The sequence below is a fragment of the Triticum dicoccoides genome, chromosome 6B (genome assembly GCF_002162155.2).
Source record: "Triticum dicoccoides isolate Atlit2015 ecotype Zavitan chromosome 6B, WEW_v2.0, whole genome shotgun sequence".
Taxonomy (NCBI): Eukaryota; Viridiplantae; Streptophyta; class Magnoliopsida; order Poales; family Poaceae; genus Triticum; species Triticum dicoccoides.
This window is the reverse complement of record NC_041391.1, coordinates 40,461,718-40,473,311: the sequence shown is the minus strand read 5'-3', so window position 1 is coordinate 40,473,311 and position 11,594 is coordinate 40,461,718. Positions and strand designations below refer to the sequence as shown.

The 11,594-nt window shown below is 43.1% G+C and overlaps 1 non-coding gene and 1 pseudogene across 1 annotated transcript; both read right to left on the bottom strand.

The window, feature by feature from the left end:
- Positions 1-4,497: 4,497 nt before the first annotated feature.
- On the bottom strand, positions 4,498-4,627 carry LOC119327181 (annotated as a pseudogene).
- A 6,247-nt stretch (positions 4,628-10,874) lies between these two features.
- On the bottom strand, positions 10,875-11,096 carry LOC119327170. Its single transcript, XR_005158443.1, has one exon. It is a non-coding gene; the product is annotated as a small nucleolar RNA U3 (small nucleolar RNA).
- Between the last annotated feature and the right edge of the window lie 498 nt (positions 11,097-11,594).

The window sequence follows — 11,594 nt, the reverse complement described above, 5'->3', positions numbered from 1 at the left end:
GTGTGGTCTCGCGCTCCTATTTCATTGTTTTTTTGATCCGCTACAAAAAATATCGTTGTTTTTTGTTTTTTCATTTTCGTTGCATCAGCCGTGGAGATTTCCAACCAGTTTAATGTCTGCCAAATGCTGCAGCCTGTGCTTTTAATGCATACTGTACAATTTTTAACAATGCTCATTTAACAACACAAGTAGCTAATTAGATTACAATCGCACATTGCAAATGTAGCAGATATTCTACCAGATTAGAGAGAAGAAATTCTCAAAAAAGAAAAAGATTCTCTACTACTAATAAAAAATCAAACTAATTCTTTCTTAGAGCCACACGGCAGATGTACACAGCTTAATTGTCACCGTACGATTAGACCCGCTAAATTTAATCTAATAGCCAGCCTTAATCTAATCTATTCTCCGGTGTGCACTTAGTATTTTACGTTGGCTGAACATGCTTCACCGCAGAGGGATGGGAATCTCCGCCCCGCACCTATGCAATCCCTACAATCACGCAGAGGGCAGGAAAAAAGAAGGAAAGTGATCTCAAGCGGATCCCCTCGATCGCTAACTGCAAGGCCGCGACCCACGCTGTCGCCTGATCCTCCTCCGCCACCGAAGCCGTCGCAGAACCAACGAATGCGCCGGCAGCACCTCCCATCCCCTCTTATCATCTCCCGTCTTCTCATCTTCCCTATCCCTACCCAGAACGAGACCTCGCAAGCCGCCGGATTAGAGGAGAGGAAAATTTGGTATGTTGTCGCAGACTCGATGCATTGCGCCTCCATTACAAATCCTAAATTCGTGGGTATGTTGGATTGCGCCTCCATGACAGTTCGTGCCCTCCATATGCCTGGGTATGTTGGATTTGAGGCACTTGGCTTGGATCTTCCCGAGAACAGCACACGTACGTACAACTGCATGCTAAGCAAGCTACTGATTAATTTTACCGCGTAGACATTGGTCTAAACCTTCTGGACGGCTACATAAGCAAGCACTCAGGCAGCTGGATGGATTCCGGGCGCACAGCTTGCCGTGAACCTTGTACGTCTTGGCTTGTCCTACCTTGCTTGGCTGGATTGATTCACTATTTATTTTTTCAATTTGGATTTAAAGGCCAATGGAATGTTTGCATCTGGTGCTGTCGATTTTGCAGAAATTGCTACTCCAACAGGCAGCAGACCAATCATTTGATATTTGACGGACAGCAGTCAGCGGGCGCTTTGAGGAAGCATTGGAGCTGGCAAATAAAAGAATGCTTTAGGTATACCTATTTACAGTTTTCAATTGGTTTAATGCCATCCGTATGTGATTCACTGACCAAGAATGGAAATATTCCTTGCTATTAGAGATTTCTATGGTGGTGCTTCTTTAGGTTCTGCCTGAAGAATGTTGCAGTGCCAATAATCGGTTATACTTTGTAATGGTGATTCCTAATTTGGTCTAACTTTCTAACTATTAGCTACAGTTTACTTCAGTGGTAATGCAGGTATGCAAAGGAAGAATTACCAGCTATGGATGATTACTATGAGCGTATGAAATTGTGAGTTGTGTAGGCTTCTTAAGCTAGATGGGTTGTTCTAGCTTGGTGATGGTTAAAAAATTTACGCAATAGCAGTACTAGATTAGTTGTTCTAGCTTCTTTAGGTTGTAACCAATTGAAGGTAATTTGAAGATCGATCCCACAGCTGAGTATATTCTTTTTTTATTAACCCGCAACAGAGTGTGTATAGGGAAAGTATACTTTTGTGAATTATTAGTGCTCGCTTTTCTTACTGTACTATATCAGGCTGTTCATGTTCAAATTCTTCAGCGTTTTGTACACATGAAAGATACTTCTGTAAATCAATTTTTGAAATTGGCATCGATAAGATGCATATAGATGCATGTATCCTTCTAAAAAATTAACACAAATGCTTCATTTGTTTTGTGAGATCATTCCTTTTTCTTTTGGACAACTTTTGGAGATTTTTAAGATAGCTTTTTCTGTGGCAAGCTGGACCTGATACTCAAAGGACCTTAAGTTCTAAGCAAAGATGACAATGTGGATGGTCACATTTCAAAGTGTTATTTTCTCAGACACATGTAAGTTTTGTCTCACTGTGTATTAAAAGAATGGGGGAAAAGGTGAGAATCAGTATAAAGTGGGGACGGAGGATCATGCTTTCAAAGTTGGTCAGGTTTCACACTAATACTTATGCATGTGTTTGTGTGTATCATCTTTATAATGGGTGTGATGGATGTTGTAGGTTCATTGGTGACAACCAAGAGCATGCTAAAAAATGGCATCGTCTTGCTTCGTTTCTTCGCCTCAGCTAAAGTGCTTAATCTTGAGAAGATGAGAGATAATTGATATAGTAGTCCACAAGTGCATTTGTCAAATTCTAGCCAACAAATTGAAAGCATGTCTACCTGATTTTCAGTTCCATTCAATCTTCCTTTTCTTTTTGGATCCAAAGTAGAGGAGATCATGTGACTGGTTGTTGATTGCCCAAACACTATTTCCTCTACAAGAGTGTAAATGTTGTCGATGCTTGTTTCCAACATGCAAGGACATGAGCAAACACATTTTGTGTATCTATCTAAATCTCATATGCTATGAAGGTTTTCAAGTGCAGAGACGAAGCACCTTTCTGACTAAAAGAAATGGTTGTTGATTTTAGTTAAACTAGATGAATCCCCACACGTTGTTGTGGGAATGTTTTTGGTACATATTGTGTAAACTATCCAAATCATCACTTCGTTTTGTGTAAATGATGAAATCATGCACTTGAAATAATTAACTTGTTACTCTAGGAATATTTTGCAAAATATTGTACTTACCATCTTAGATGCAATCCTTGCACATTATACAGATCACGTTTTCATTCATTCATTTGCACGAATAGCACATACTACATTATTTTAGAACTACAGATGTTTATAATAATATAATGTGTGTTAGTGTTGACGTGCGTTGCACGTACAAGCTTACTTAGAGAGAAGAAGAAAAAAGGCAACACCGGAACTTGACAGACAGAACATATACACTTGTTTGTTGAAGTATTTTTGTTGCATTTACTACATCCTTTGCAGATTTGCTGACTCAGCTGTTCAAAAGTACTACAGCGGGAAAACTACTTGCTGCAACTTCCATTTTGCGACGCTTAGCGATGAGCGATCCTTGGTGCTCGGGCCGGCAAGCCGAAGCACCAGGCATGCAAAAAACTGTCAGCTGGAACATGGTTTCAAACTGAAACCCACTTTGCAACATCGTTTCAACAAGATGAGCAGAGGCAGTACCAAAAACAGAGCAAGCAGCAAGGATTAATACATATGTTAATTTCCCTACCTGAACCAGCCTTAAGAATAATTGAACATGTGGAACCAGCCTAATGAACAAGATTCATCTCTTGGAACTCAGAATCCCAACCAAGGGGGTGCAATCAAAGAATGGCAGGAGAAGCAAGCTATGTGCAGTTCAGAAAAGTGGCCCAACCAACCTTGAATATTGAAAGCGTGCACTTCTAGTTATGCCTTGGTATTAATCTTGGATATGATTTTTCGTACTCCCTCCGATCCATATTATTTGTCGCAAATTTAGTACAACTTCAGTACTAAACTGTAGTAACGCTACGACAAGTAATATGAATCGGATGGAGTATGTTGTTTCAAAGTCTTAAGCAAGCAAGCAATGAGCCTTCTTTGCTTAGAGAGCAACACTCCTGTCACCTTGAGCACCTGATTTACCAGGATAGGAGCAACACTCACTCGTCTCCTGGAACTTAGTCTTCCACAAGCAAAAAGGAAGTCTTGCACTGAATCCATAGCTGGATTGCCATAAAAAAAATTGCCACACTACTAGGAACTCTCTGTACACATTTTCCTTCCTTAACATGCCACCTACATTTTTCTCAAAGGTGCAGTGCAGAGTTCCCATCTTTTTTTTCCTTGTTTAATAACTGATATGGAGGAGCCATGTTGCACTCGAACAACTTCAGACAGTAGGAGCAAGGAATGGCCTTTTTTTCAGTCAGTTTGCAAAGTTCTACTACTCTTGCTCTGGCAATAATCTGGGACATGAACACACAATTTCCTAATGGAGACCATCATTCAGTGTTGCCTTTATGGTGATCATTTGGGTTACCAGAAAACGAGTGACCAAAATTCAGAGTTTTGGGGTTACTTTACAGATGCAGGAAAGTGTTGAAAGATGAGAATTTGGGTTACCAGCTTCATGTAACACATATCTATATGTAAAATAATTTGTGTGTGGAGAAATATGCACTTCAGGTCCTATATATTGAAACTGGGTGCATCTTCTTTGGCTTTATCTTCAATGCCACCACTGTATTGTGAACTGAATCGTACTATCATACATGCTTTCAGGTGTGTGGGGTCAAAGATAGAGATTATGTGGTTAAAGTAATTCAAAAGGAGAAATGCATATGATCTTCACATGTCTTAGTTAAGAAAGTAAAGAAAGGAATTGCAAATTGCAGAAAATAAAAAAAGAAAAAAAGGATTTGTAGTCTGTCAGACAACCTCTAGGCCACCCTGTAGAGACAGAAGCCAATCCAGGATCAAGTGTTTGCCTCCTTATTGGTAAAGGATGCAGCAGTACGAGCCTATAGAACAGATCCTGTTCAAGTAAGGTCGTGCTACATCAACAGCATCTCGCCTTATAAACTGGTCCAGCGTGGCCTACACTAGCGAGGTGGGACTAATTAGGGAGCAGGCATGCAGTGCTGCACTTCCTCGGGCAGAGAGCATGGAAGAAGGGTCCTCGGCCCATGTAGCTGGGCATGAGAATGAGCAAAGCCCGGCCCATCAGAGGAACGTTTAGCTGTGGAGATTTTGATAGTTTTTTGTTTTCTTTAGCTTTTATGCCAAATGAAATTGCGGTCGGCCATTACAAAAGTAGCAGACACACTGCCAGGTTAGAGAGAGGAGTAAAAAAATGCAAGAACAAAACTGAGAGAAAAACGGGCGTGTTGTATAACTCTGAAACATGACAGACAGAACGTAGACTAGTCTGTTGAAGTACTTTTGTTCCATTTACATCCAGCTGTTCAAAAGTACTACAGCAGGAAAACTAGTTGCTGCAACCTACATGGAGCACGGCGATCCTAGGCACCCGGGCCGGCAAGCCGAAGCGTTGGGCATGCAAAAACTGCCAGACTGAACATGGTTTCAAATTGAAACCCACTTTCAAACATGGTTTCAACGGGATGAATTGAAGGCAAGATGGGCAGGGGCAGTACCAAAAATATGACCAGCAGCAAGGATTAGTGTATCTTAATTTCTCAGCATCTCTCTGAAACAGGATCAGTTCATCGCGTCTGGGCACCATGCACCTTCAGCTCACCTGGTTGGCGTGCGCACATGGCCGGCGATTGGCGACAGCGCGGCATGACGCAGCTTATGCTTGATGCGCAGCAGCTGAATTGCTATGGATAAATGCATAAATAAGAGGATGAGCAGAGGCAAGACATCCATTTTGACGACAAGTAATTCTGGACTGGAGGGAATACTAGTTATAATTATGGCCTGGCATTAAACTTGGATATGATTTTTCTTAGTAGCATAATGTTTCAAACTCTTAAGCAAGCAATTAATAAGCCTTGTTTTTTTCGGAGAGCAGCACTCATTCGTGTCACCTGGATCACCAGGTTTACCATGCCACCTGTAGTAGGCAAACCGCCGACTGTTTACTCAAAGGTGCAGAGTTCCCATCAAAAAAATTATCTGGCGCCACCATCGATCGCGCGAGAGGGAGGCGTGCGCACATGGCCGGCGATTGGCGACAGCGCGGCATGACGCAGCTTATGCTTGATGCGCAACAGCTGAATTGCTATGGATAAATGCATAAATAAGAGGATGAGCAGAGGCAAGACATCCATTTTGACGACAAGTAATTCTGGACTGGAGGGAGTACTAGTTATAATTATGGCCTGGCATTAAACTTGGATATGATTTTTCTTAGTAGTATAATGTTTCAAACTCTTAAGCAAGCAATTAATAAGCCTTGTTTTTTTCGGAGAGCAGCACTCATTCGTGTCACCTGGATCACCAGGTTTACCATGCCACCTGTAGTAGGCAAACCGCCGACTGTTTACTCAAAGGTGCAGAGTTCCCATCAAAAAAATTATCTGGCGCCACCATCGATCGCGCGAGAGGGAGGCGTGCGCACATGGCCGGCGATTGGCGACAGCGCGGCATGACGCAGCTTATGCTTGATGCGCAGCAGCTGAATTGCTATGGATAAATGCATAAATAAGAGGATGAGCAGAGGCAAGACATCCATTTTGACGACAAGTAATTCTGGACTGGAGGGAGTACTAGTTATAATTATGGCCTGGCATTAAACTTGGATATGATTTTTCTTAGTAGTATAATGTTTCAAACTCTTAAGCAAGCAATTAATAAGCCTTGTTTTTTTCGGAGAGCAGCACTCATTCGTGTCACCTGGATCACCAGGTTTACCATGCCACCTGTAGTAGGCAAACCGCCGACTGTTTACTCAAAGGTGCAGAGTTCCCATCAAAAAAATTATCTGGCGCCACCATCGATCGCGCGAGAGGGAGGCGTGCGCACATGGCCGGCGATTGGCGACAGCGCGGCATGACGCAGCTTATGCTTGATGCGCAGCAGCTGAATTGCTATGGATAAATGCATAAATAAGAGGATGAGCAGAGGCAAGACATCCATTTTGACGACAAGTAATTCTGGACTGGAGGGAGTACTAGTTATAATTATGGCCTGGCATTAAACTTGGATATGATTTTTCTTAGTAGTATAATGTTTCAAACTCTTAAGCAAGCAATTAATAAGCCTTGTTTTTTTTGGAGAGCAGCACTCATTCGTGTCACCTGGATCACCAGGTTTACCATGCCACCTGTAGTAGGCAAACCGCCGACTGTTTACTCAAAGGTGCAGAGTTCCCATCAAAAAAATTATCTGGCGCCACCCTCGATCGCGCGAGAGGGAGGCGTGCGCACATGGCCGGCGATTGGCGACAGCGCGGCATGACGCAGCTTATGCTTGATGCGCAGCAGCTGAATTGCTATGGATAAATGCGTAAATAAGAGGATGAGCAGAGGCAAGACATCCATTTTGACGACAAGTAATTCTGGACTGGAGGGAGTACTAGTTATAATTATGGCCTGGCATTAAACTTGGATATGATTTTTCTTAGTAGTATAATGTTTCAAACTCTTAAGCAAGCAATTAATAAGCCTTGTTTTTTTCGGAGAGCAGCACTCATTCGTGTCACCTGGATCACCAGATTTACCATGCCACCTGTAGTAGGCAAACCGCCGACTGTTTACTCAAAGGTGCAGAGTTCCCATCAAAAAAATTATCTGGCGCCACCATCGATCGTGCGAGAGGGAGGCGTGCGCACATGGCCGGCGATTGGCGACAGCGCGGCATGACGCAGCTTATGCTTGATGCGCAGCAGCTGAATTGCTATGGATAAATGCATAAATAAGAGGATGAGCAGAGGCAAGACATCCATTTTGACGACAAGTAATTCTGGACTGGAGGGAGTACTAGTTATAATTATGGCCTGGCATTAAACTTGGATATGATTTTTCTTAGTAGTATAATGTTTCAAACTCTTAAGCAAGCAATTAATAAGCCTTGTTTTTTTCGGAGAGCAGCACTCATTCGTGTCACCTGGATCACCAGGTTTACCATGCCACCTGTAGTAGGCAAACCGCCGACTGTTTACTCAAAGGTGCAGAGTTCCCATCAAAAAAATTATCTGGCGCCACCCTCGATCGCGGGAGAGGGAGGCATGCGCACATGGCCGGCGATTGGCGACAGCGCGGCATGACGCAGCTTATGCTTGATGCGCAGCAGCTGAATTGCTATGGATAAATGCATAAATAAGAGGATGAGCAGAGGCAAGACATCCATTTTGACGACAAGTAATTCTGGACTGGAGGGAGTACTAGTTATAATTATGGCCTGGCATTAAACTTGGATATGATTTTTCTTAGTGGTATAATGTTTCAAACTCTTAAGCAAGCAATTAATAAGCCTTGTTTTTTTCGGAGAGCAGCACTCATTCGTGTCACCTGGATCACCAGGTTTACCATGCCACCTGTAGTAGGCAAACCGCCGACTGTTTACTCAAAGGTGCAGAGTTCCCATCAAAAAAATTATCTGGCGCCACCATCGATCGCGCGAGAGGGAGGCGTGCGCACATGGCCGGCGATTGGCGACAGCGCGGCATGACGCAGCTTATGCTTGATGCGCAGCAGCTGAATTGCTATGGATAAATGCATAAATAAGAGGATGAGCAGAGGCAAGACATCCATTTTGACGACAAGTAATTCTGGACTGGAGGGAGTACTAGTTATAATTATGGCCTGGCATTAAACTTGGATATGATTTTTCTTAGTAGTATAATGTTTCAAACTCTTAAGCAAGCAATTAATAAGCCTTGTTTTTTTCGGAGAGCAGCACTCATTCGTGTCACCTGGATCACCAGGTTTACCATGCCACCTGTAGTAGGCAAACCGCCGACTGTTTACTCAAAGGTGCAGAGTTCCCATCAAAAAAATTATCTGGCGCCACCCTCGATCGCGCGAGAGGGAGGCGTGCGCACATGGCCGGCGATTGGCGACAGCGCGGCATGACGCAGCTTATGCTTGATGCGCAGCAGCTGAATTGCTATGGATAAATGCATAAATAAGAGGATGAGCAGAGGCAAGACATCCATTTTGACGACAAGTAATTCTGGACTGGAGGGAGTACTAGTTATAATTATGGCCTGGCATTAAACTTGGATATGATTTTTCTTAGTAGTATAATGTTTCAAACTCTTAAGCAAGCAATTAATAAGCCTTGTTTTTTTCGGAGAGCAGCACTCATTCGTGTCACCTGGATCACCAGGTTTACCATGCCACCTATAGTAGGCAAACCGCCGACTGTTTACTCAAAGGTGCAGAGTTCCCATAAAAAAATTATCTGGCGCCACCCTCGATCGCGCGAGAGGGAGGCGTGCGCACATGGCCGGCGATTGGCGACAGCGCGGCATGACGCAGCTTATGCTTGATGCGCAGCAGCTGAATTGCTATGGATGAATGAATAAATAAGAGGATGAGCAGAGGCAAGATACATCCATTTTGACTACAAGTAATTCCGGAGGGAGTACTCCTACTAGTTATAACTGGGAACCTCGAAAACTGAAGAAAAAAGGCTGCACCAGCCGGGAATCAAACCTGGGTCTGTACCGTACCGTGGCAGGGTACTATTCTACCACTAGACCACTGGTGCCTTTCACAACAGAAAATTCGATGGAACACTAGTAATTTCATATGAGCGACTGCCTCTTCCATTGTAAGCTCGACACACAACTCTTGCATCCTTGCTGACTGTCGTTCGTTTTCCATAATCCATATATACTTCCATAGTCTCACATTTCTCTTTGTCACTCTTCCTCAATAAATTTAAGGCAACCATCAGATGGCCATACGCATGAACATGGGCACGGCAGCATGATGGGATGCATTGCATCTCCACAGAAATCAGTCTCTGTACACAGGTATTCAGGTCCTCTATGGGAAGACGAGTTCTACAGAAATCAGTCTCTGTACCCATTTTCCTTCCTGAGCATACTTGTTCAGCCACTAGTTCCTTGCCAGACGATCATCCACTGGACTTGTAGTAAGAGAATCGCTAACTGAATCTTGGTTACTTCGCACAGCTGTCGTCCTGAATGACAAACCAAGTTAAGCATGTGAACCATGGACCGGTGGGTGTTTGTATAAAAGCTTGAGCTGTGAAGCAGAAACTTTCAGATGTGTGAACTGAATCATACATAGTTTCAGATGTGTGATTAAGGGAGGAGATTTGTTGGTTAAAGAAGTTGAAAACAGATGTAAATGTTTCTGGACTCTGCATAATGCTGATGCTGCTGTCCATACGCACCGCACAGCAGGGGGAACAAGGGGTTCCACCGGCCTCGACTCGTGCATTCGCTGCAACAAGCTTGGAAGCATACTCGCCGTCATGTCGATAGTGGCCTTATTCGTTCCAGCAGTGGCCTGAGTTGTTCTTCTTTGTTCTATAGAATCCTCATTTATCGACAAAGATAGTACTTTCAGATATTATTTCCAATTGCCTCTGTCTGAGCAGTGAGCAGGCCTACTCCCAGTTCAATGATCTCCAGCTCTTGGCTAATTCAGTATTTCTGTACTGATGATGACAGAGCAAGATCTCTAGACATAGCAACTGAATTTTATACACCTGGATACTTTCCTACCCCGCAGGCATATAAAATTATGTACTCTTGCAGTCATGAAACCCCTCATGTTAAATGAAAAAAAGAAAGCAAATCTTGCTGTTAAAGGAAGGATCATTTTTATGTGGCCACCACTAAGAGACTGACTGAATACAAGAGCAGTCTTACTCATGTGCCTTGTGTGGTCTTCAGAGAGTTGAAACAAGGGTTCACCTCTGTTTCAATTGGCAGTTTGCAAAGTCATCCTAGTAAGTGAAATAAGGGTTCATCCCTGTGTCTGATATCATCAATTCATGGATTTCACTCTGAACTTGAAGCTGCCTAGGGTAGCTAACACTAACTGAATCTACTATGCAGATGATGTACAGACCACACCGCCAAAAGGAATTCAAGAAAAGGCAAAAACAATTGGTAGCTAGCACTAACTGAATCAAACACTAACTGAATCTACTTTGCAGATGATGTACAGACCACACTGCCAAAAGGAATTCGGGAAAAGGCAAAAACAATTGGTAGGTAACACTAACTGAATCAAATTTGCAGATGATGTATAGATCAAATTGCCAAAAGGAGTTTGGAACTGAATCTATTTTGCAGATGAGATCTCATATTGCCAAAAGGAGCTGGGAGAAAATGCAAAAAGAAATGTTTTTGTCTGTCAGACAACCTCCAGGCCACCCTGTAGAGACAGAAGCCAATCCAGGAACGATCCTCTACAGCCATCGGATAACACCCATCAGGTGAATCCAAGCCGTTAATCACGCTCTGGCCCAAAGGTCAGAATGCATCAACCAGAGTGAAGTGCTTGCCTCCTTATTGGTAAAGGATGCAGCGGTACGAGCCTATAGAACAGATCCTGTTCAAGTAAGGTCGTGCTACGTTCAGCAGCCCCTCGCCTTATAAACAGCTTCTGATTCCTGTCAACTGGCGAGGTGGGACTAATTGAGTAGAGCACGCAGATGCAGCCTCCTCAGGTAGAGCTTGGAAGAAGGGTTAGTGGCCCATGTAGCAGTTTGGCCTGAGAAAGAATAGATCCCAGCCCATCTGACTCGGTGACCCTTTTGTTTCGTTTTGTTCTTCTCCTTGTTGTGTTAGCTGTGAAGATTTTGAACCAATTTAAATATCTAGCAAATCCTGCATGCCCAATAATTTAAATATATAACTTTTAGCAATGACCACTATTCGAATTAAAGTAGCAAACACTGCTAACTTAGAAAGAAGAGAGAAAAAATGTGACAGACAAGAACAAAACTGGAGAGAAAAATGGTTGTGGTGTAACTCCGGTACATCACACACAGAGCATACACTTGTCTGTTGAAGCACTTCGGTTGCATTTACAGTATCTTTTAGTTTTGTTCAGTCAGCTGTTCAA